General features: G+C 39.4%; 1 long non-coding RNA gene across 4 annotated transcripts in view; it reads right to left on the bottom strand.

Annotated features, from left to right (window-relative positions):
- The window catches only part of LOC138759934 (uncharacterized), a 49,755-nt gene extending 41,193 nt beyond the window's left edge, over window positions 1–8,562 (bottom strand). For all 4 annotated transcript variants that reach the window (XR_011355243.1, XR_011355246.1, XR_011355244.1 and 1 more), the window contains exon 1: window positions 8,422–8,562. This is a non-coding gene — a long non-coding RNA (uncharacterized lncRNA). The remainder of the gene's footprint in view (window positions 1–8,421) is intronic.
- Between the last annotated feature and the right edge of the window lie 17,793 nt (window positions 8,563–26,355).

A 26,355-nucleotide genomic window follows, 5' to 3' on the forward strand; every position in this document is an offset into this window, starting at 1 on the left:
ATTATGAGTTTGCTACCGATTTACAGGACCAGCAGGTTTAAATTAAGCCTTGTGAGTGTCCTGCACCTTCCAGCAGGAGACTCAGCAGATCAACGTGTCGTTCTTTGGCACTCAATAACTCTCGTGTGCGGTCCATTAGGTGAGTATTCAGCTGTCCGTATTATGTTTCCGCACGACCACAGAACCGCGCCGGCGACAGTTCACGACACTGCGCTGTGCGCCTGCTCGGCCCGCTACAATGTACTCTTATTCTTTGCTCTCTGGTCCTAGACTTTCCCACTGCTGTAAACCTCTTCTTCATGTCCACTCTATTCAGCCCTTTCGATCTGCCCATTGAGCTCTCTCAGAATCTTCATGTTTTAGAAAGCTCGCCTCTTACTTTTGTCAACTTAAGAGAGCCTAAAGGAAAACCAGGGTGGCATCTGCTGCCTTGTGTGCCTTCAAGGGGTTTAAACCTAGCCTGCTCAGTCATCCTTTTCATCCAAGGAACCAACCAAGTGAGCCTTCTTTCAGCTGCTTCCAACAAGTATGTCCTCCATCAATAAGGAAGACAAATCCAGCACATGGAACCACAAGTATAGTCTTATTATTTGTAAAGTTGTTAAAATCACCAGTAACTGTAATGAGTCCTGTTCTAATGACTGCATGAACAGTTAAAAATCAAATTCAAATTCTTAATTTGAGAAAAGTATTCCAAAAGAGTGTGTTGGGGGTGTGCCACATGATGACGTGGGGTTAGACTGATAATCCCTGCTCTTCTCGAAAAAGGTTATAAAAGTTATAGAAAATATATGAAAGAACTGTCTGAAGACACATGGAAGACATCAACAATGCCACCAAAGAAGGATAAAGGACTTACAGTTATACAAGAAATTGAACAAGAAAAGGAAGAGAGGCCGACGTTAAGAAAGGATCCTGGAGCTGCCTGTAAGGTAGGATCCAAAGAAGAGAGGCCAAAAACCGGGGAGACCTTGGACACTGCTGCATAGGGTCTCCTCCGACAATGGCTGCTGACATCGGGTGAAGAAGTGACTCTGTGCATGCGCAAGGAGTAGAGCACAAAAAAATGGAGGAAATTTTTAAAAAGATTCCAGACACTCACAGCTCCAGTGATCAAGAAGAAAATCTGGAAAAGCAAAGGAAAGAACAAGAACAACCTATAATCAAAAAAAAAGTAGAAAAAGGTGCAGAAGCTTCTTTATCTTCTGGTGAATTAAAGGAGATGTTAGACTTTTTTCGACAATCCATGTAAGTGTTAACTGATGAAGTAAGGAAGAATGGTCATAAGATGGAAAGGTTAATACAACAGGTGGACACTAGATTTGAAATAGTGGATGGAAAAATTAAAGGGAATGAATTTGAGATTCAAAATCTGAAAGATCAAATGAAGAAGGTACAAGCAGAAGCAGCTGCAAAAAACGATCAGTTAATGTAAAAGACAGACCTTTTGGAAAATTTCAGTAGACGGAAACAACATCATGATTGTTGGACTTAAAGAAGGGGATGAGGGTCAAGACTTGAAAACATTTCTGCAATGGTGGATACCGGAATTTTAGGGTCAGGCTGCATTTCAAGGTGATTTGGAGATAGAACGAGCCCATAGGGCATTGAGGCCTAAATCTCAGCCTGACCAAAGGTCCTGTCCAATACTTGTCAGATTCCTTGGATATGAAGTAAGAGAGAAGATATTGGAGCTGGCAGCGAAACAAGCTAAAGAAAGCAATCACCTTTGATTTATAACGGAAATAAGATTTTTTTTTATCCAGATACAAGTTTTGATTTGTTGAAAAAGAGAAAGGAGTTTAATCTGGTTAAAGAAGTACTGTGGAAAAAAGGCTATGCCTTTGTTTTGAGATATCCAGCTATTTTGAAAGTATTCGTCCCGGGAGGGAGGAATAGATTTTTTGTTGAGCTTAATGAAGCAAAGGTATATGCCGATTCATTGCCTGTTAAAGATCACCCAGCAGATGGTTATAGCCACTTGAATTCATTATATAACTGAGAGGTTTTACTGTAACTGAAAATACATTGAATTTCAAGAGAGTTAAAAGGGGGAGGAAGGTTTAACCTATACTGTGCGTGATCTAATATTCTGGATAAGATTAATGGATTAAAAGGTCTATTGTTAAGCTTATAGTAAGGGATTGTATGATGTTTTGAGTGAGTTAGTGGGGAATGTGATGCTGACCACTACACTATCATGGGCACTAATGGGACCAGTTTTGCATCCCGTACAGATCAGGGTGATAGAGATACTTTAACATCACGCGCCTCTGGGGTTTTTCCTTATCTATCTTCTTTTTTCTTCCTTTTTTATCTTTTCTTTTTTTGGTTTTTAGCCTGGACTGTTTATAGATGCAAAGTATTATATGGGGAGGGTTGGATTGGATGGGGAAATGGAGAGGGACACTGGAGGGATATAGGTTTTAATTTTGATGTCTAATAGCAGGGAAATTGCCATTTATTAATGAAATCCGATAAAGAGAGAAAGGTTATTGAATTATATGAAAAAAGCTAAAGTGGATGTGGCTTTTATTTAAGAAACTCATTTAACATAAATAGAACATATGAAATTAAAGAGAGACTGGGTAGGGGAGAGGGTATTCTCTTCTTCATTTAATTCTAAAGCTAGAGGAGTAGGGATATTAATAAACAAAAGTCTACCAATTGAAATATTAGATGTAATGATGGATAAAGTGGGGAGGTATGTGATAATAAATGGCAAAATATATTCTGAATATTGGACTTTGACGAATATACATGCACCAAATGTAGATGATGGAAAATTTATATGTTTTTATGCAGTTAGCTATTGCAAAAGGGAAAATAATTATGGGAGGAGACTTTAATTTTACCTTTGATTCCAAGTTGGATGGATCAGGAGGAATTATGGTTAAAAATAAGGTGACAAAGGATGTGAAAAATGTTATGAATGAAATGAAACTTGTTGATAATTGGAGGAAGATACATCCTGATATTAGAGATTATTCATTTTATTCTTATAGGCATAAGACATATTCCTGTATAGATATGTTTTTAATCGCCTCTCAACTCCAGACAAGTGTTCATAGTATTGAATATCATGTGAGGATATTGTCTGACCATTCACCTTTAGTTAAGTCCATTTTACTGGAGGAGGAGCAAAATATAGGTTATAGATGGAGGTTTAATACAGCATTGTTGAAAAGGAAAGATTTTTGTGACTTTAGAAGGCAACAGATAAAAATTTTTATGGACCTGAATGAACATTGTGTAACTAACAAGTTCATGGTATGGGATTCTTTGAAGGCTTATTTAAGAGGACAAATAATAAGTTATATGGCTAAGGTTAAAAAAGAATATATGTCTGAAGTTAATTTTTTGGAAAAAAATTAAGAAGATGGAAAAAGAATTGCAAAATCGAGGGAATGATGAGCAAAGGAAAATATTAGATTTAAAGAAATTGAAGCTTAATACAATACAAACATATAAAGTAGAGAGGAATATAAGATGAACCTGACAAAAATATTATGAATTGGAAGATAGAGCACAAAGTTATAGCATGGCAATTGAAGACTGAACAAGATTCAATAACAATAGTAGCTGTAAAAGAAGATTTGGGTCATCTTACTTACAAAACACAAAGTATTAATGATGTGTTTATGAAATTCTATAAGAAATTATATAAATCAGAATCTTTGAAGGATGGGGATAAAACAGACGAATATTTGTCCAAAATTACTTTACCACAGTTAAACAGAGAAGAGAAAAAAGAATTAACAAATCCATTTACAGTTACAGAATTATATGATATATTGATGTCTTTACCAAACAATACGGCTCTAGGAGAGGATGGTTTTTCTCCGGAGTTTTATAAAGAATTTAAAGAGTTATTAATTCCTATATTTATGGGGTTGTAAGATCAAATGGAAGATCTTTTGGACTTACCTGAGTCATTTAAAACTGCATTATTAACAGCTATTCCAAAAAAAATGGAAGGACCCTTTGCTTCCATCTTCATATAGACTAATTTCATTATTGAACACTAATTATAAATTTTTGTCCAAACTAATAGCTAATAGGTTAGCTAAATGTTTATCTAAAATGATTAATATGGACCAAACAGGTTTTATCAAAAAAAGATCAGCAGATAATATTGTTAGATTTTTAAGTTTCATAGATATGACTCAGAAAAGAAAAATACCATCAGTGGCCTTAGCTTTAGATGTAGAAAAGGCATTTGATATATTAGAATGGGATTATTTATTTAAAGTACTGAAGTTTTTTGGAATTTTGACAAATTTTATAAATTGGATAAGAGCACTATATAATTCTCCAAAGGCTAAGGTGATTAAAAATAGACAAATATCAAAATCTTTTTTGTTGGAATTATCTCCTTTTTTATTTGCATTTGCAATAGAACCTTTAGATGAGGTGATTAGAAGTGATAATGAGATTGAGGGCTTTAAGATACATGATAAAGAACACAAAATTAGTCTTTTTGCAGATGATGTAATATTATATCTTATAGACCCTGAAAGCTTATTACAAAAAGTAAATGATTGATTGACTGAGTATGGGTTAGTATCAGGTTACAAAGTAAATATTGATAAAAGTGGTGATGCCAATGATTGTGACAGACTATGTTCAAGATAAGAAAGGACAAAATTTAAATGGCAGACTGGAGCAATTAAATATTTAGGAATTAATGTTGATAAGAATTTAAATAATTTATTTAAATTAGGATCTTTCCTGTATACAGTCAGGCAATGTGAAAAAGTAGGTAAGTTTTGGAAGGATATAAGTATTTTATTGGGATGGGTTTTGAAGACGCAAATTTTGAAGGATCCCAGAGTATCTTTATTGGGAGATATTTCCCAATTTTTTTTCTAAAAAGTTTTTAAGTGTAGCAATAGAAATAGCAAAGAAATCTATAGCTGTAACATGGTGATATTGTGGGGTTGAATAGATGGCGAATGGAATTATTAAATTGTAAGCCATTAGAGAGAATAACATATAATTTACGAAATCAACCAGAAGAAATTGATAAGATTTGGAAACCCTATTTGGATTTTATTGCTACGCCCCCATCCAACCTGCCCTAGTTAGTTAAGGTTTAAGATTGTTATGTAAACTGCAATTAATTAATTAAAAGGTATGGGTTTATTAGACAGGTTTTTTCTTTTTTTTCCCTACTTTTATGGGGAGGGAGGGGGTGGGTGGGGGAAGAGGGAGAAAATATATAAAAATTGTATTATTTTTGAGTCATAATTTTTATCATTTTTATTTTATGGATAAATACTGTATATGTTTTGACACAAATGGAAAATAAAATTTGAAAAAAAAAGAATGCTAGTGTTCTGCTTTGGAACTCCCTGAACGGGAGCAGTGAGCGATGGATCGCAGAGGCCCCGTTGCAGAGAGGATGAAGACTAAGAATGGTCTGATGGCCTTCATTAGGTAGGGGATTTTAGCCTTGAGGTAATGTTGCAACTCTATAAAACTCTGGTTAGATCAGACTTGGAGTATTGCATTCAACCTGGTCACCTCATTACAAGAAGGGTGTAAATGCTTTGAAGAGGGTGCAGAGGAGATTTAACAAGATGTAGCCTAGATTGGAGAACAGGTCTTATGGAGCAAGGTTGACAAAGCTGGGGCTTTTCTCTTTGGAGCAATGAAGGATGAGAGGTGTCCTAATAGAGGTCTACAAGATTATGAGGAGCTTAGATACGGTAGATAGCCAACACCTTATTCAAGGGGCATGATAGCAAATACCAGAGGACATCTGTTTAAGGTGACTGAAGGAAGGTTTAGGGGAAATTCCAAGGTAAGATTTTTACCCAGAGTGTGGTGGATGCCTGGAATACATTGCTGGTTGGGGGGAGGGGGGAGGGGGGTTTGGTGGAGCCTGGTAAATTCAAAGTCATCTGAGATATACACATTGATGTAAGCAAAATAGAAATGTGAGGTAGGTAAAAATTAGATTGTTTAGGATAGTTGCAGTAGGTTTACATACTGCAGGCCGACACAACATCATTGGCCTAAGGGTCTGTACTGTGCTGTAATACTTTTATGTTCTATGTCCTTTGAAGTCAACGTGCCTTGAAAAGAGATTTGCACTGGAACTGAGAAACATCCTTTTCATTGACCAATATATTTTGGTCCTGTCTGGTTTTGGAAAGATATCTTTGGTCCTCTTTCAGTAATTCTCATAATTGATTTACAACCAAATCCCTTAACAGGCCTTTTTGGAGTTTTAGGAGGCAGATGTAGGTCATTGTCCGGCTTCTGCTCATTGGATGAGAGTTTTTACCACCCTGATGGCTAGGAGAGCAATTCTTCCTAAATGGAAGGACCTCACTCTGCCTACTTTAGTGCAATGGTTTTCTCAAACCACGGCCTGTTTGAATTTAGAGAAAATTAGAAGTGCTACATTTGATTCCTCTGTTAAATTTTAAGAAACTTGGTGCCCATTCATACAATATTTTCATATGATATAATTTCTAACATTTTCTCTGTCCCTTCCTGATACCATTAATTTTCTCTTTTGGTTAAGGACCAGGCTTCTTCTGTTTGATGAATGCTGATCCAAGGCTCTCCAGTTTTTGTATTTGTTTTTTTCTCTTTAAGATTAGTATAGGGGGTTTTACCACAAAGTGAATTATTTTCTTTCTTTGATTGAGTATGGGGAGATGAAGACACTATTATTATTTACTGATTCTTGTATATTGTAATATTTTCAATAATGTATCCCCATTCTCTCCATGCATTGTCTATTGTACATTTTATATTAAAATTAATAAAAAGATTGAAAAAGAAAGAGAGTGTCCTTTATGTCACAGGGTCCAGGAATCTGTTGAATCGGGAAGAGGTGCAGGGTGGATGGAACCAGATGAGGAATGGGATCCGATGGGTGAAATGTGTGGGTAGTAGGTGGAACCAGGAAGTGAAGGGAATGAACATGAGAGGCTGGAGGGGGCAATAGGAAAGTGGAAAAACATGGGAGTATTTGATTTTTCAGCAGATTGCCGAAGATGTACAGGATTAATTAGTCACATGGGAGTATTTGGGAAGAGCTTGTTAAAAGCTATATCTATAAATGTGAATTCAGAGTGTCAATGGGACACCAAGAACTGGTTTGACGGTGGATTTGTTGAACAAACCAGGTACAAACCAGGTGCTGAGTGAAGGTGGGGTCTGGAAGCTGGAGCCACACACCAGTGACTTTATCCCAATAGAAGAGCAGCCCTGATGATCGACATCTTTCTGTATCGGTTTCAGTCTTTGAAATGAAAGAAACTGCTTTCCCCACAAGCAGCTGCCTATTGACTGGGAAATTGCCCACGTCAATGTGTGTTTCAGAAGCTAAGCTCAAACAAATCACTTCAACAGATGTGTCTTGGAGTCTCTGGGAACCTTACTACTGCCACCTATGGGCTTGAAGTTCCCAGTTGGACCGATCACCATTTCTGTGCCTGAGATCATTAGTTTCACTCTGGGGCAGTGCCCTCAGGAACGTACTCATTTCCCAGTCTCTGCAAGCTCACAGCCTTGGGAGTTCAAGGGCATGTAGTTTAGAAGTGTTACTGGGGTACATAGAACAGTACAGAATGGGAACAGGCCCTTCGGCCCACTGTGTCTGTGTTGAACATGATGCCAAGTTAAACTACGTCTCTTCTCCCTGCAAATGATTCATATCCTTGCATGTTCATGTGTCCTGATAAAACATATTAGTCAAATTTATTTGTCATTAGATACCTAGCACAGTGGGTTCTTCTGCTGGCAAACTAATGCATTATCTTTAACATTCATACAGTAAAGCGCACAATTTCAGGGTTATAAATTATAAATTACATAATTATATTGATACAAGATCAATTAACACCCAGCAAGGACAGCAGGATAACCCTGATATGGGGCTTTATTTAGACACCTGATGGCTGTGGGAGAATCCGTCTTTAACTCTGTTGGTCCGCAATTTCACACTCTTCAACCTTCTCCCTGATGGGAGGAGGAAGAAGAAAGTGTGTCTGTGGTCTAATGGGTCCTTCAATATTCTTCCACTAACTGTAACTATGAATATTTATTATCTATGAGTCTTTCATTTTTTTAAATGCTCGGTGCTGGGTAATTTAATGCGTCTGCTGATGGACTGGGGTAATTTAATGAATGCTATTGTAGTTGGTGCATCTTATGTACCTGTTGGACTGCAGCAAGTAAACATTTCAGTGCATATGCACATCACTCCTGAAGGGCCTCAGGCATTAACAGCTTTCTAAACTAGGAGCCAAGGAGGATGAATTGGGTACCTGGAGCTTGGATAAATGCTAAAGAGGCCATTCAGCTCAATTGGACTAGCTTGTGCAGATGTGGCTCCTCACGTCTTCATATAATCTCATGAGGACATCTTGCCATTCCCTTTCGTCCCCATTAGTACATTACCTCGATAAAGCAATAGTATCCCCCTAGGAAATTACAAAGTTTCTGGTGAAAAAAGTCCCGGTCTTCGATCTTCCTCACGACGTCCTTCATTTCTGAGCTGTGGACCTTGGCATATATGGGCATGATGCACAAACAGGAAATAACAGTTTCCCGAGTGACACTGATCACCCAGCAACAGTTACAGAACAAAGGGTGACTCACTTCCTGTTCCATCCCAGCTTGCTGTCGCCAACCCCCCCCCCCCCAACAGAATTTATCTTAAACATCTACTCTAAAAATACTGTTGTTTCTGGCTACATGAAGCATGGGAAGGATAAAATTCCTTGTGCTCACCAGTAAATGAGCATCATTGGACAAATGGCAAAGACCATTTCGTTTCAATTACATCACTGACCCACGCAACCTAATCTCACTCTCAGGGTTTAAATTATTGGCATGAGTGTTTCTGCTTTTCAAGGTTCATGATCCAAGGTCTAAGGTTCTTTTTATTGTCATATAATAATACAATGGCAAAGAGTAGTTCACGGACAAGTTTCTCTTGTGTCTTGCTGTGAGCTTGCAGGCGCCTCAGATTGAAGAGACTGCCATCCGTGCGGTACCGGATGTAAACAGCGTCTTCATTGTTGGGGTCTTTCATGGCTTGGTTCAGCATCATGCTGAAGAAGATTGAAAAGAGGGTTGGTGCGAGAACACAGCCTTGCTTCACGCCATTGTTAATGGAGAAGGGTTCAGAGAGCTCATTGCTGTATCTGACCCGACCTTGTTGGTTTTCGTGCAGTTGGATAATCATGTTGAGGAACTTTGGGGGACATCCGATGCGCTCTAGTATTTGCCAAAGCCCTTTCCTGCTCACGGTGTCGAAGGCTTTGGTGAGGTCAACAAAGGTTGCCCATTCAGAGCCAGCTCTTCAGCGCTTGATGTCCTGCTTTGCGGAAACTGCCAAAATGTTTGGCCTGGAAGTCAGCCTGAAGAAAACTGAGGTCCTCCATCAGCCAGCTCCCCACCATGACTACCAGCCCCCCCACATCTCCATCGGGCACACAAAACTCAAAACGGTCAACCAGTTTACCTATCTCGGCTGCACCATTTCATCAGATGCAAGGATCGACAATGAGATAGACAACAGACTCGCCAAGGCAAATAGCGCCTTTGGAAGACTACACAAAAGAGTCTGGAAAAACAACCAACTGAAAAACCTCACAAAGATAAGCGTATACAGAGCCGTTGTCATACCCACACTCCTGTTCGGCTCCGAATCATGGGTCCTCTACCGGCACCACCTACGGCTCCTAGAACGCTTCCACCAGCGTTGTCTCCGCTCCATCCTCAACATCCATTGGAGCGCTCACACCCCTAACGTCGAGGTACTCGAGATGGCAGAGGTCGACAGCATCGAGTCCACGCTGCTGAAGATCCAGCTGTGCTGGATGGGTCACGTCTCCAGAATGGAGGACCATCGCCTTCCCAAGATCGTATTATATGGCGAGCTCTCCACTGGCCACCGTGACAGAGGTGCACCAAAGAAAAGGTACAAGGACTGCCTAAAGAAATCTCTTGGTGCCTGCCACATTGACCACCGCCAGTGGGCTGATAACGCCTCAAACCGTGCATCTTGGCGCCTCACAGTTTGGCGGGCAGCAGCCTCCTTTGAAGAAGACCGCAGAGCCCACCTCACTGACAAAAGGCAAAGGAGGAAAAACCCAACACCCAACCCCAACCAACCAATTTTCCCTTGCAACCGCTGCAATCGTGTCTGCCTGTCCCGCATCGGACTGGTCAGCCACAAACGAGCCTGCAGCTGACGTGGACTTTTTACCCCCTCCATAAATCTTCGTCCGCGAAGCCAAGCCAAAGAAAAGAAAAGAAAAAGAATAATACAATGATGTAATATACACAATATACTTCAACTATTGCCTGCTGTAAAGGCAAACAAAGAGTCACCATGAGCATTGCCCGGCACCTCCAATAATAAGAGAAAGAGAAGCAAGAGAGCCCTTCCATGGATATATCTCCAGCCTTCCCACAGTTTCTGCAGCCTACACAGACTCCAATTCAACCCATTGACAACCTGACCTCAAGATCCAAATCTTTTAAAAAATATTTTATTTTAATTTTTTCAAAACTTGTATAGAACATTATTACATACATTATATAAATATTATTTTAAAACTACAGAGACTCATATGATGCCTAAATCTCATCCCCTTCCAACTGTTAACATTAAAAATAATTGTCCAAAAAAGAAGAGGTGTTTGAGCCGCCTTCATTAATTAACTAGTCCATGTCTTGATCTTCAGGAATTTAATGCTAACCATTATTTAAATCTTTTTGGGGAAGTTAATTATATCCTTAAGCCATTATGATTCAAATAAGTTTGCCATATTTTAACAAACACGTCACTTTTCTAAGATTATAAGTTTTCTTTTCCAAGGAGGGGAGGCAACCTTGTATTTCCATATTCCAGTGAGTAATAAGTAGTGGGGAGTTGGACTTCCATGTAACAGCTGCACATTTTCTGGCTACCATTAGTGTATTCCTCACAAACTGTATTTAATACTTTGATAATTTTGTGCCAATAACCATAAGATTGCTCAATAAATACAGATATTGAAGATCCAAATCTTCAATATGATCAGGAAGCTTTCAGCACCTGAGGCCCTTCAGGGCCACTTCTTTCCCTCAGCACCCTCTTGAATCTTGGATCCAATACATGGTTCCCATGAACCAGTCTTCAGAAGCCTGCAGATCATTGTGAGTCCTTCAACCACAAGTCACCAACAGGCTGCAACCAGTGTGAGTCCTTCAGCCGTTGAGCTGCTTGCTGGTCCACTGCCATGATCACCTTCATGTAGGGTCGTATTTGGACTTGATATTAAAATTCAAGATTAGCACAAGAGTTTGTTGAGTTCTGAGATTGAACCCCGATGATGATCGTCTCCTTTAGGAAATACTATGACGACAGCTCCCTCTGCACTTGCAAACTGGAATATTCTCATCTGATCATGTCGACTTTGACAAAGACCATACCTGCAAGCCTGCAAGTCCAAATCGAGTGAGCTCTTGTATCTGGTGGAGATGAGTTCAGAGGAGACACAGCTCAGAGATGCGTCTTCACCCTTGTAATCAGTAGATACAGTTCCCTGCTGCTCATTTACACTGAAATGTACAGTGTTATAAAAAGTGTTTTACACTTACTGAACAGAACAATTTTAAGATGAGACTCTGCCATTATATTCATTGCAATTATGCAAAATTATTAATTGTTTCATGTCAATAAAATCAGATTTGGCGAACAGACATCAGCAAATTCAATCAGGGACTCATTTAAGAACTCACTTGTACATTTCATTGATTATTTTATTTCTCTCTATATTGCACAGTCAGTTTGTTTACATTAGTTATCTGTTTACAGTTCTTTATTTCTTTACATGTGTACACTGTGTACAGTTATTTTTGCACTACCATGAAGTGGTGATTCTGCTTTTCCTGCAGATAAAGAATCTCAGGACTGTTTGTGATGTCAAGTATGTACTCTAACATAAATCTGAAATCTGATCTGAAGCAGCTAGTGTCAGATATGGGCACTGTGTCTTTTCCAGTGTGCTTCTTTTGCAGCAACATTCCATTGGAGTCTATGAAGGTGTAGCTGTCCTTGAATATGGATTCTAACATTGGATCAGAAGTTCCATTAATATGATTAAAACCACCATCAGATAAAGCAGACAAAGAATTGCTGGAAGAATTCAACAGGCCAGACATTGTCTGACCCAAGGATGCCATCTGATCTGTTGACTTCCTCCAGCAATTCTTACTTTGCTCAGAATTCCAGCATCTACATCTTTTGTGTTTCAGTGTCACAGCTGCAAGCAAATGGCCAGAGGCACTATTTAAAAGGTTTAGATACTGAAGTTCCTCTATCAAGGCTACGATGTGCAAAGGCTTCGCATCGCTAAGAAAGAAAAATTGGATAAATTTGTGGCACCAGAATATCAGGATGGCATGCCTATACTTTTCACCTGCTCTTCTGAAATAAGATGGTGAACATCAGAGCTATTTTGGAATGGACTATTGGAAGAGACAAGTCTGGGGAAGCACAAACACTTGAATGTAACTCAGTTTCTCTTTCCACAGATAGACCTGACTTGCTGGGCATATATAGTGTTCTCCAATATCAGATTCCCAGTAGCTGCTGTGTTCTGGATCTCACAGTTCCAGCATTGCTTTTTTTCCCCCTGTTCTCTTTCTACTTCACCTCCTCTGGATGGATCAGCTGACTTGAACAAGCCCTTAGCAACGCTCCAGTCTGCATGATTCATTTCCCATCCGTCTCCATTCTATCTCTTTTGATCTCCCCATCCCTGGTACTTTTTCACAATTTAGAACACACCCATTTTCTTAATTTTCCAGGGAGGTCATCATCTTGAATCGTTAACTCTATTTCTCTCTCCATAGATGCTGCGCATTTCTAACATTTTTCCATTTTTATGTGGGAGCTGTAGAACCGTGCTTTCTCCCAATTATTTGCACACAGGTGGTGGTCATCTGGCTCTCCGCGATCTCAATGCTTCTCCATTTTGGGCCCATGCACATCCATGATTTTCGTAGCCCCTCTATTAGTGCCCTTGTCTCCAACTCCCTCAAGAGAGACTGCCTACTTTTAACATTTTCCTGACACCATCATAATCAAAGAGGCATGGTGCAGAGAAGCAAGGCCTTTTCACCACCACCTCCATGCCCACCATCAACTAACCTACACTAATCAATACTTGGCCAATGGTCTTCTATGCCTTGGTGATTCAAGTGTCCATCTAGATACTTCTTGAATGCCGAGAGAGGTTCTACCTCCAATGCTCCCTCAAGGAATTACTCTTCACTTTCAGAATGTGCTAAAAGTTATGGGGAGAATGGGGTTGAGAGGAAAGAGCTATCAGCCATAATTCAAATGGCGGAGCAGATACTGTCGGCTGAATGGCCTAATTCTTCTCCTACATCTATGGTCCTATTGTTTTTTTTTACAGCCAATTAAATTTCTGGAATTCCCTTCTGAAACTTCTAGGTCTCTCATATTTGCTTTTTTTTAAAAAAAATATTTTTCACACTGTGAACCATATCAATCAAAATACATACAAATATTTCCCTCTTAAATATACACAGTGGCATTTTCTTCCCTTTTTATCCCCCCTACCTTCCCTCCCCCCTTCCCACCCCGCTCCAAACCCATTTAACGTTCACCATATACAATACAATAAACCCATTAAACAATGTCATCACACAATGAAAATAAACAAGGAAATTGTGTCATCTACTTTTACACATTGGATCAAGTAATTTTGTCTTCTTATCATTTTATTATTTTAGGGGGTGGAGGTCCGAGGCAAGCCCTCTCTGTTGTGTTCCATGTACAGTTCCCAAATTTGTTCAAATAATGTGACTTTATTTTTTAATTTATATGTTATTTTTTCCAATGGAATACATTTATTCATTTCTATGTACCATTGCTGTATTCTCAGGCTTTCTTCTGATTTCCAAGTTGGCATGATAAATCTTTTTGCTACAGCTAAGGCTATCATAATAAATCTTTTTTGCACTTCATCCAGTTTGAGGCCTAATTCTTTACTTCTTATATTACTTGGAAGGAAGATCTCTGGATTTTTTGGAATGTTGCTTTTTGTGATTTTATTAATATCTGATTTAGATCTTCCCAAAACTTTTTCACTTTCTCACATGACCAAATTGCATGTACTGTTGTTCCCATTTCCTTCTTACAGTGAAAACATTTATCTGATAATGTTGGATCCCATTTATTTAACTTTTGGGGCGTGATACATAACCTGTGTAACCAATTATATTGTATCATGCGTAACCTTGTGTTTATTATATTCTTTATAGTTCTAGAGCATAACTTTTCCCATATTTCATTTTTTTTATCTTTATGTTTAAATCTTTTTCCCACTTTTGTTTGGGTTTATAGCTTATTTCATCATTTTCCTTCTCTTGCAGTTTGATGTACATGTTTGTTATAAATCTTTTTATTATCATTGTTTCTGTAATCACATATTCAAAGCTGCTTCCTTCTGGTAATCTCAGTCTGCTTCCCAATTTGTCCTTTAAGTAGGTTTTCAGTTGGTGGTATGCAAACATTGTACCATGAGTTATTCCATATTTTTACTTTATTTATTCAAATGTTAAATTATTTCTTGAAAAACAATTTTCTATTCTTTTAATTCCTTTTCTCTCCCATTCTCTAAAGGAAAGGTTATCTATTGTGAAAAGGATTAGTTGATTTTCCGTCAGTAATAATTTTGGTAGTTGGTAATTTGTTTTTTCTTTTCTACCTGAATCTTCTTCCATATATTGAGTAAATGGTGCAGTACTGGTGTACTTTTATATTGCACCAGTTTTTCATCCCACTTATAAAGTAGATGTTCCGGTACCTTCTCCCGTATTTTATCTAGCTCTATCTTGGTCCAATCTGGTTTATTCCTTGTCTAATAAAAATCTGATAGATATCTTAATTGTGCTGCTCTATAATAATTTTTTAAGTTTGGTAGCTGCAAACTACCTTGTTTGTACCACTCTGTTAATTTATCTAGTGCTATCCTCGGTTTCCCCCCTTTCCATAAGAATTTCCTTATTATTCTCTTTAGTTCATTGAAGAATTTCTCTGTTAAGGGAATTGGTAACGATTGAAATTGTATCCTTGGGAAGATATTCATTTTAATGCAATTTACCCTCCCTATCAATGTTAGTGGCAATTCTTTCCAATGTTTTAAGTCATCCTGTAATTTCTTCATTAATGGCTGATAATTTAATTTGTATAGGTGGCCTAAATTATTATCTAATCTAATACCTAGGTATCGGATTGCTTGTGTTTGCCATTTAAATGGTGATTCTTTTTTAAATTCTGTGTAATCCGCATTATTCATTGGCATCGCTTCACTTTTATTTGCATTGATCTTGTACCCTGATATCTCTCCATATTTCTTCAATTTCTTATGTAATTCTTTTATTGATATTTCTGGTTCTGTTAAGTATACTATGATGTCATCTGCAAATAAACTGATTTTATACTCCTTCTCCTTTATTTTTATCCCTTTTATTTTCTTTTCTTTTCTTATCAGTTCTGCCAATGGTTCTATTGCTAAAGCGAACAGTGAGGGAGATAGTGGACATCCCTGCCTAGATGACCTACTTAATTTAAATTGCTTCGATACATATCCATTTACTGTCACCTTTGCCAATGGTCCCTTATATAATGCTTTAATCCAATTAAAGATTTTTCTGGTACATTAAACCTCTGTAATACTTTGAATAAATAATTCCATTCCACCCTGTCAAAGGTTTTTTCTGTGTCTAAAGCAACAGCCACTCTTGGTATCTTATTTCCTTGAATTGCATTGATTAAGTTAATGAACACAGACATTATCCGCTGTTAGTCTTTTCTTAATAAATCCAGTTTGATCTTGTTTTACTATTTTTGGTGCACAGTCGGCCAATCTGTTTGCTAATAGTTTTGCTATTATCTTATAATCTGAATTAAGTAGAGATATTAGTCTATATGATGCTGTTGTTAGTGGATCCTTCCCCGTCTTTGGTATTACTGTAATTATTGCTGTTTTACATGAATCTGGCAAGATTTGTGTTTCTTCTATCTGGTTCATTACTTGCAGGAGAGGAGGAATTAATAACTCTTTAAATGTTTTATAGAACTCTGTTGGGAGTCTGTCCTCCCCAGGAGTTTTATTGTTCGGCAGCTTTTTTAAAATATCCTGTACTTCCTCTATTTCAAATGGTTTTATCAATTTGTTTTGCTCCTCTTCTTGCAATTTCGGTAGTTCAATTTTAGCTAAAAACTCATTTATTTTGTCTTCTTACCCCTTGTTCTCAGTTTGGTATAATTGTTCATAGAATTCCTTAAAGTTTTCATTAATCTTTGTTGTGTTATATGTAATTTGTTTGTCCTTTTTCCTTGATGCCAATACAGTTTTGTTTAGCTTGTTCTAAGTTGCCAGGCTAATATTTTGTGCATGTTTCGTATTTTATTTTTTGTCTGCCATTTCTCTTCTTTTTGTTGTATCTTCCCTTGTTGCGAGTCTTTTTCTGTACTTACTATTTCCCTTTCCAACTGTTGTATTTCCCGATTGTAGTCCTTTTTCATCTTAGTTACATAACTTATTATCTGCCCTCTAATGAAGGCTTTCATTGCATCCCATAATATAAATTTGTCTTTCACTGATTCTGTATTTATTTCAAAGTACATTTTAATTTTACGTTCAATAAATTCTCTAAATTCCTGTCTTTTAAGTAGCATGGAGTTTAATCTCCATCTATATGTTCTTGGTGGGATGTCCTCCAGTTCTATTGCTAATAACAGGGGTGAATGATCAGAGAGCAATCTTGCTTTATATTCCATTTTCCTAACTCTCCCTTGAATATGGGCTGACAACAGGAACATGTCAATCCTTGAGTATGTTTTATGTCTACTCAAATAATATGAGTATTCCTTCTCCCTTGGGTGCTGCCTCCTCCATATATCCATAAGTTTCATTTCCTGCATTGATTTAACCATAAATTTGGCCACTTTATTCTTTTTGCTAGTCTTTTGTCCAGTTTTATCCAACTTTGGGTCCAAATTAAGATTAAAATATCCTCCTATCAATATATTCCCCTGTGTATCTACAATCTTCAAAAAAATACCTTGCATAAACTTTTGATCCTCTTCAATAGGTGCACATATATTGACCAAATTCCAGAATTTTGAATATATCTGACACTTTATCATCACATACCTCCCTGCTGGATCTATTATTTCCTCCTCTATTTTGATTGGTACATTTTTATTGATTAATATAGCTACTCCTCCTGCTTTTGAATTATATGATACTGCCGTTATGTGCCCTACCCAGTCTCTCCTTAATTTATTATGTTCCACTTCAGTTAGATGTGTTTCTTGCACAAATGCTATATCTATTTTTTCTTTTTTCAGTAAATTTAATAGCCTCTTCCTTTTAATTTGGTTATGTATTCCATTAATGTTTATAGTCCTATAGTTCAACATGGCCATCTCATACTCTGTTTACACCTCATTTCCACTTCCTCACCACCACTTTACCCCTTTTCCCCATTTTCATCTCTCAGTTTTCCCTTTTTGAACTCAATGTATGACAACACTTCTAAAACATAAAATACTTCAACAACTCCCACATCTAAAATTCCCTTAACTGCAAGTGTCCCCCCCCCCCTCTCTGAGTCGCCCCTTGTCCCTTGCCGGGCAACTATAACTCCCCTCTCCATTTGGATTGCGAACCCGCTCTCAAGCGTCAACTGATTTCGCAGTGGACTGTTATTCTCTCCCACCCAACCCCCTCCAGAAAAGACTTTTATCTTCACATTTGACAAAGTTCCTCTTTTCTTTTTTCCCCTCCTTTTTTTCCTCCCCCTTATTTCCCTTTTCTTTGCCTTCTTTAGTTCTTACTTATACATTATTTTTACATCTTTATATGTAGTTTGTCATCATTCTTCGTTCTTGTTACATCTCTTCTTCTCTCCTTCTGTCCTGCAGGCATTCTGCAAATTCTCATGCTTCCTCCGGATCCGAGAACAGTCTGTTTTGCTCCCCCAGGATAAATATTTTAAGCACAGCTGGATATCTTAATATAAATTTATAACCTTTTTTCCATAGGATTGATTTTGCTGTATTAAACTCCTTCCTCTTCTTTAGGAGTTCAAAACTTATGTCTGGGTAAAAAAAATATTTTTTGACCCTTGTATTCCAATGGTTTTTTGTCTTCTCTAATTTTATTCCTTGCTCTCACCGATATATTTTCTCTTGTCGTGTATCTCAGAAATTCTACTAAAACGGATCTTGGTTTTTGTTGTGACTGTGGTTTCGGAGCTAATGTTCTGTGTGCCCTTTCTATTTCCATTCCTTCCTGTACTTCTGGCTTTCCCAGAACCTTTGGGATCCATTCTTTTATAAATTCTTTCATATTTGTGCCTTCTTCATCTTCCTTTAGGCCCACTATCTTTATGTTGTTTCGCCTACTATAGTTTTCCATTATATCCATCTTCTGAGCTAACAACTCTGTGACTCTTTAACCTTTTTGTCAGCCTTCCAATTTTCTTCTCAAGTCATTCACTTCCATTTCTACAGCTGTTTCTCGTTCTACCACATTTTCTACTCTTTTCCCTATTTCTGTCATGACCAGCTTTATTCAACTCACTTTTTCTTCAGAACTTTTCATTTTTCTTTTCATTTCACTAAATTCTAATGTTTTTTTTTAAAGCATTTATGGAATTGTATATTGTTATAACCATTCTTTTAATGCTTTCATTTGTTCTTGAAATTTTTAAAAATCTATATTCTGTCCATCTATTTTACCTTCTATTCCTCTGTGCAGATCTTGGTCTTCTTCTTCTTCGTCTGTGTCTGCACCTGTGTTTGTATCTTTTACTTCTCTTCCTGGTATCTGTATCTCTTCTGACTTTCTTGTTGAGCTGCTTGCCTCAGTTTGCTGGGTGTTTTTTTGCATAGCTTCTTGCTGTTGGTCCTCTTCTTCTGGGCTAGTTATCTGTTGGGCTTCCTGTAGCTGTTTTTCTTTCCTATCACTCCCTTTTCTGTCACTTTCCTCTTCTTCCAGCTGAGAGCCCTGCTTTCGGGCATCTCTCAGCTGGTCGTGCTGCGTAAGTTCACTCCTCAGTTGGGCTCCCCTCCCGTCAGTATTTTCTTTTTCCTTAGTGTGCGCAGTTGCGCACTTCTGTTTGGATCAGAGAGCCATTTTTGCAGTCCCACAGTCGGGAAGTCGCGACTCTGCAGGGTCGCCACTAGCCTTGGGGAGCGGGCTCCTCTCTCCACGGCAGCTCCCTCCCTCTTCATGCAGGTAAGGCCTTCTCCTTTCTCTTCTGGCGTCTTTTCTTTTTTCCCCGTTGTTTTTGCTTTTTCCTTGTTGCCATTTTCTTTCTTTTCTCCACACCTTTATCTTTTATTTGTTGTGTTTTGTGTTTCTTGAACTTTGTGTTTTCTTTACTTTATTTCTTCTTTTCTGGAGAGGGCTGGTATTCTCCTACCAGCCACTACTCCATCACGTGACTCCTCCTGGTCTCTCGTATTTGCTTTAGGAATTTCCTTACAAGCTACATCTGACTAAACTGATGCATATCTGATGCAGGCCAGTTTCAAATTATGCTTGACAATGCTTCCACAGGGCACATGGTGGTTGTTTTCCATGTTGCAGGAGCTATAGAAATGCAAGTTCCTGTAAAGGACAATCTTCTGGTGAAGTTGATAAGGGGTTCAAAGTGAATATTTTGAAATCCTATGTGTGCATGAGAATGAGCCAATGAGTCAATGAACATTAATTTTGTATTGTTATCCCTTTGCAAGAATGATATAGTGAATGCCATAAAAGGAACTTGCTTTGGCATGGCCCTAGGGCTCACATAATTTGCCATCTTCCTGGGAATAAAGAAGAGAAAAGCTCTGACTGTGATCCCCTTTTGATCCCCTTTCAGGTGGCCAGAATACCCCGATACTCCGAGGCGCCTCTCGTGCAGCTGCCCCTTTCAGGTGGACAGCACAGCGCTTTCAGGGCTGCCACCTGAACGACCATTCCACAAGGCTGTATCTGCTTCTGCAGGTGCATTCTTGGCGGAGAATCCACCTGAGAGTGGCTATAGTTTTTGCTGGGGTAGGAATTAGGTGCCATCATTGAGCTCAGTATTCTAGGGTATCAATTCCCACCTCCTTACCATTCTAGGGTATCAATTCCCACCTCCTTACCATTACATAAACCAAGGAGCTTAATGCGCTAGTAACTGTTACTATTAAGTCACTTGTCATATCACAGACATCCCCTTTATTCCAATGGCCTAGCTGGGGGTGGGGGGTATAGGGGAAGTGACTGCTCCCCCAAACTCAGTTTTCAAAAGTGGTGCCTTCCCCCACCCTCTGTCCAATGCCGCTGCCACCCCCTGCTCTGACGCCGCCGCTGCCACCCCAATCGCTCCGAGGCTCCCTCCCTCTCCAACACCGCCCCCTCACAGACCAGAGTCTGTGTGTCTCCAGACTCCTAATTCTGCCATCTTGATTAACTCTTGCTCCATCAGAGACTGCTGTGCTCTCAGCTGCTAAGCTCCTAAGCTCCGAAATACCCCCCCCCACGCCCCAAACTTCCCCTTTCCTCTTAAGACATTTCTTAAAACTCAACTCTTTGAGCAAGGTTTGGCTGCTCTCTTCATAACATCACATTTTTCTTATGTAAGAGGAGCTGTATAAATGGAAATTGTTGTTTTAGCTATGCATGGTTAATGAGGCAGTGTCGTTACATTACCAGCAACCTGGGTTAGAATCTGCCGCTGTTTGTAAGGGGTTTCTACGTTCTCCCTGTGTTTGTATGGGTTTCAGCTGGATACTCCAATTTCCATCCACCCACTAAATACGTAGATTAATTGGGGTATTTGGGTAGCACAGACTCGTAGGATAGAAGGGCCTGCTTCCATCCCTAAAATTAAAAACAACATCACACCCAGGGAACTCACTTTTTCTTTAGAGAAGAAAGTTTGAATGTCTACCTCAAATAAATGGAAATCAAACTGCTTCCAAGTTAGCATTCAGGCTTCAGTGGTTGCATGAAAATTTAACGAGGCAGGATTTGGATCAGTGATGATGCTTCAATCTGCAGGCATTTATTGCTGAGGCTGCTGCGTGGTCACGAATGAGGTACCAGCCGGCTCCCAGCCACTGTCAAATGATCCTCGGCCCAGGCAAGGGCTCCCTCAGAGAGAGATGGCTCAACAATGCAGAAGCAGGGAAGGTGAAAATGGTCCACACTCGATCGAAATGATTGGCAGAGCTTGCATGACAAGCATTGGTTCAAAGTATTCAGACACAACAGTATTTGCTTCCTGGCCTCTCTTGGTATAAATACAACCATGTCAGGACTGATGGTTTTCATGGGAAAACCAAGAAGGGCAAATTGTGTCTGGGATCAAGGTAAAATATTTACTGCTAAAATAATAAAGTGAGAAGGTTTGTAAATAACTTCAAAACAGTAAAATGTGGCTGACATTAATGAGCATTCTAATAGTTCAGTTCTCACATTTATTTTATTTTTCTGACAAAACAAACTCCGAGCTTTTTTCAGCGTCTCAGTGGAGTGTCAAGATTCATTACTCATTGCAAGTGAGTCCAGGTTCATTTGCAGCATATGCAATCACAAGATCATTTCCCAGAGCCTCTCGGCAGCCTGGGTTATGCACTCCACCACCAACATTCAACCAGCCTTCCTGACTCGCAAAACAAAAGTTTTATTCTCTGCTTTCTCATTTTTAAAGGGGAAGTTATATTGATCTGTAAAATTATTCAACTATTCCCCAATGCTGACAGATTGGGGACATGGGTGCAATGTACCTGACTCATCCCAACATTCTTTATACCCAGTCCTGGACATCAGTAACATTGTATGTAGTGGTCGTAAGCAGACAGACCTCCACACATATGAGGTGGGCAGGATATGAAGAGTATCTGATGATAAAATACCAAAATAACTACACTGAGTGAAAACAAATAGGCAGAGAAAGGGATTCAAGTACCCCTGAAGCGTTTCAATGTTGACTATGCACCATTGGGAGCAACAAACATTGGAAAATCCTAAAGGTGGTGCTCATTCACACGAGGAACCTGGAATAGAGGAAGCGAAGAGGAAAAGGGAATCACAAAAGTCAAGGGCCACTGCTATTACTGCATCCTCTGTCACCTGTGTGGATTAACCTTCTAGGCTTAGATTAGTTTAATGAGCCACCTTCGTACATATTATAACTCTAAAAACTAGATGCCGTATGTGTCGAGCAGCAGCAGTAGGAGAAAGAAAATGGTCACCGCTTCGGGGTGGAACCCTTCATTAAGGACAAGGGTTCTGAATTAAAATGTCAACTATTCTTCTTCTCCCACTGATGTTGCTTCTCCTGCTGAGTTCCTCCAACAGATTGTATGTTGCTCCAGATTCCAACATTTTCAGTCTCTCATGTGTCACTAGATGTCAAAGTATTGCTTGAGAATGGGTAAAAAAACAGCAACAATTTTAATTGTAATGAACCGTGACTGGTTGCATCACAGCCTGGAATGGTCATTCAAATGCCCAGAATTGCAAAAGGTTGCAGGAGGTAGCCATCACAGGCTCTGACCTTCCATTTAACTGAAGACATCCAAGTGAGGCGTTGCCTCAAGAAGGCTGCCAATATCATAAAGGACCTCCATCACCCTGGCCACCTATGCACAAGAAAGGCATCAATAAGTTTGAAAGAGGGTCAAGATTTACAAGGATTTTGTGGGGAGCCGAGTGAGAAGGAGAGGCTGGATAATTTCAGCTTTAATCTGGACCATTGGAGCTAGAGAACATGGCTAAGAGTGAAAGGTGAAATGTTTTAAGGGGAACATTAGCGGGAACTTCTTCACTCAGTCTGGTGAGAACATGGAATGAACTGCCAGTGGAAATGGTGGATGCGCATTCAATTTCAACGTTTTAGAGAAATTTGGTTGGGTACATAGAAGGGTGGGGTGGAGGGGGGTGGTATGGATGGCTATGGCCTGGCCTGCATGCAGATGGATGGAAATAGGTAGTATAATGGTTTTGCATGAATGGGGCAAAGGGTTTGTTTCTGCACTAATGTATTCTATGGTTCACTGGTTCTTTCAGGCTCTTGAACCTCCCTGTACTGCCTAACTGGAAAATGTCTCCAGAATGACAAAAGGTCTCTCTGCACTAGTGAAACAGCACAATTTTTGCATGACTTCAATGATGAATATTTACTTTTCGTAATCGTTTTCCCCCATCGCACATTATGGTAGTTTAATTTATACTTATTGTTTTTAATGTGTGTTTCCTGTACTGTGTATCTGCAGCAAGAATTTCACCTCATCTCCCAAACCTGAGTTCTACCCTCTGGATCTGACTGCACACTCCACCAACATCTTTTCCCAGTTCTTTCTTGGATTCACCCATCTCTTCTTGATTAAACTAAATGTATAGATCCTCGTGATTGTTGCCATAACTGACTGAAGTTGATCACATAGTTGGGTCCCACTGGGCTGAAATCAGAACAGCAGTTGATAGTTTGTGGACAATCCAAAATACTGCAGATACTGGAAATCTAAAACAAATTTTTAAGAAATTCTGAAAAAACCCGATGGATCTTGTAGCATCCGAGGGAAGAAAAGAGTGATTAATATTTCAAGTTAAGGACTTCAAGAAAGAAAAAAAATCTCATCCCTTAACAACTTCAAAAGTATCCTCCTCATAGCTTACCTAAACATTTGTAAAACCTAAGAGAGTGGAGAGGGCTTCAATTTAATACTTTGAAGTGCAGAGCCTTCAACAGGTGCTGCATTCCTTTGGAAGACCACACTGGAATTCTGTACTAAAGTCTCCAGCGTGGAATTAGGACCCACACTCCTCAGGGTCAATGGCAGCAAAAGTGAATGCTTGTTTATCTATCTACCCTTTTCTACATTGAGGTAATTTAATGTGTATTATTGTAGTTGATGTGAAAGTGCATATGAACATTATATTTATGTGTTTGAGAATAAACTATCATTATTATCAGATGCAAGATTCAAGCTTCCTTTTTTTGTCATGTAATAAATACACAAAGTTTGTTAACTTTCTCTCGCCATAAAGGCACACAAAGAGGCAACACCAGTCTGGCCTCAAAAGGAAGATAGCGGTGCTGCTGGAGCTGCTTTAACGGAGAGCAGGGAGCAGAGACACAGAGCTCCTGTATGGTCCAACCGCCAATCCGACTGCATTCAGCTCCATACAGGCTTTGAATGGCCTGTTAATGGAGTTGATGGTAGTTTATTTAAAAATTCTGTGACCATGGTGTCTGCGTCCAAGATGGCCACAAGAGGTTACAGACTGTGGGGAAGCAGAGGACTGGCGCAGGACACCAGAAAATGGGGAGAACACTGCCCCCCCCCCCCCGTTTGTGAGGAGAAGCAGAGGAAATGGTTCTATGGACGGTGACCACGGCAACGAAGCAGTGAGGGCTTCTGTGGCTGATGAACACACAGGTGGCAGGCAGTTGGCAACTTGAGATGAGGACTCCATGCAGCTGTGGGCTGAAAGCGACTGCAGTCAAGGGACTCACACCAGGCTGCAGACTGCTGGAGACTGGCTTGAGACTAGCTAACAAAGGTACCAGGTATTGGAACCAGGATGCAAGAGGGTTCCAAGGGCACAGAGCGTTTCCTGATTGTGTCAGAGGTTCATATCCGAATGGACAGCCAATGTTTTGGACTGAACTCTGTGTGGCTGCAGGGGTTGCAGCAGCACTGGAGGCAAATCCATGGACATTTGTTGCCTCTGAGGGGACTCTCCTTTGCCTCTCTTTCTCTGTCTGTAAGAGGTGCTTCAGGAAATTCTTGCTGATGGAGAATTTGTCTACTTTATGGCAGTTGAAAGCAAATTCCATGTAATATTGCACTGTTTTTATTGCCTGACAATAAAGGAATCTTGAATCTTGGCACCCCTACCAATAGGAGAGAGAAAAGCGAAAGAAAGTCCCTTCAGAGACACCGAGTGTACATGGATTTACCTCCTGGCCTCCTGCAACATCTGCAGCCACATTACCTCCTGTCCGTTCCATTGGCGATCCCGAGTTCCTAGTTCCGATCATCTGATCTATCACAAAGCTTTCAGCACCCCAGGTCCTTCTGGAGCTCTTCTTGCCCCTGACACTGTCATGAATCCTGGTCCCAGTCATGGGATTGATGTGTGGGGAAAAGGGAGTGCATTAAAATGAGGGACATCTTGAATGAATTTCAATATGGTTAAAAGGATTTACTTTTGTAACTAATGTCAATGAAGTTGCAACAAATAGGAAAAACTACAAAGTTATTGAGGCTCCTTTGATATTAATGGTGGATTCATGTCAAGAAATGTAATGATGCAAAGGGAAAATTGGATTAAATTTTTAGGTCTCTTTCTCTGTCAACCCTTAAAGCCCATATGTACAGGCTAGATGTAGGCAGTCAAAAGTTCAAGCACTGGAAGTTGCACTCTACACTTTCACATCTCTACCAGCCCTTTTCTGAGGTGGTTTATGACCATTCTTTTCATTCATTTGTCTCAGTATGTATGGCTTTGTCCATCCCTTCCTACTGTAAAGACAATGGTTTCAATAGTAATTCATAAAAGTACCTCGTTTATCCTCGGAAGAATACATGTTCTCACGTTACTTTTGGACAGTCTTGGCCAGTGTGTGAATTTGTTGTTCAACTAAGTTGGTAGTGCAAAGCCTACTCATTGATAAGCTAATTGCTGTTGATTATTGAAGCACTGTGCCAAGTGAAGTAATAATAATCAAGGCTGTAAGGCAATTCTCTGAAGAAGAGAGCAACACTGAGAATAATGCATAACATGATTGATGTGATGAAGGGGCAGTGTGTTTCTGAAAGGTTTCATCTACTGGCCAATACTATCTGAAGGAAGCATGAGATGAAATATTCATCACAGCAGAGGCAGAGTATTAAAGATTAGTTGACATCATTTCAAAATTTGATAACCCAGGTGCCGATGAGCCACATGGTTAAAATATCACTTTGTTCTACTTATCCAGCTTTGATTCAATTTTGTTTCCATTAGTAACTGGGGAAATGGGATGGTACATGTAAATCTCTGAGAAGTGCAGGCTGGAAATCTCAGAAACAGGCAGAGCAGTGGCTTTAATTATAAGGGATGTAATTAGAGGACATTCACAAAATTGGAATGGAAGTTATTCGTCCTCATTCCTGAAAGATTGCAGAAGGTTGGGATATTATAGGGGTGGTGGGTTCAACAGGCAATAGAGAGCTGTCTCCAAGTTTTGCTCCCAACCTCAATGCAACATGAGAGATCAGTATATTCTGGGTCATTATTAGTGCCGATCATTTTCACCCTG

This window comes from Narcine bancroftii, chromosome 4 (genome assembly GCF_036971445.1).
Source record: "Narcine bancroftii isolate sNarBan1 chromosome 4, sNarBan1.hap1, whole genome shotgun sequence".
In the NCBI taxonomy this organism is placed as follows: Eukaryota; Metazoa; Chordata; class Chondrichthyes; order Torpediniformes; family Narcinidae; genus Narcine; species Narcine bancroftii.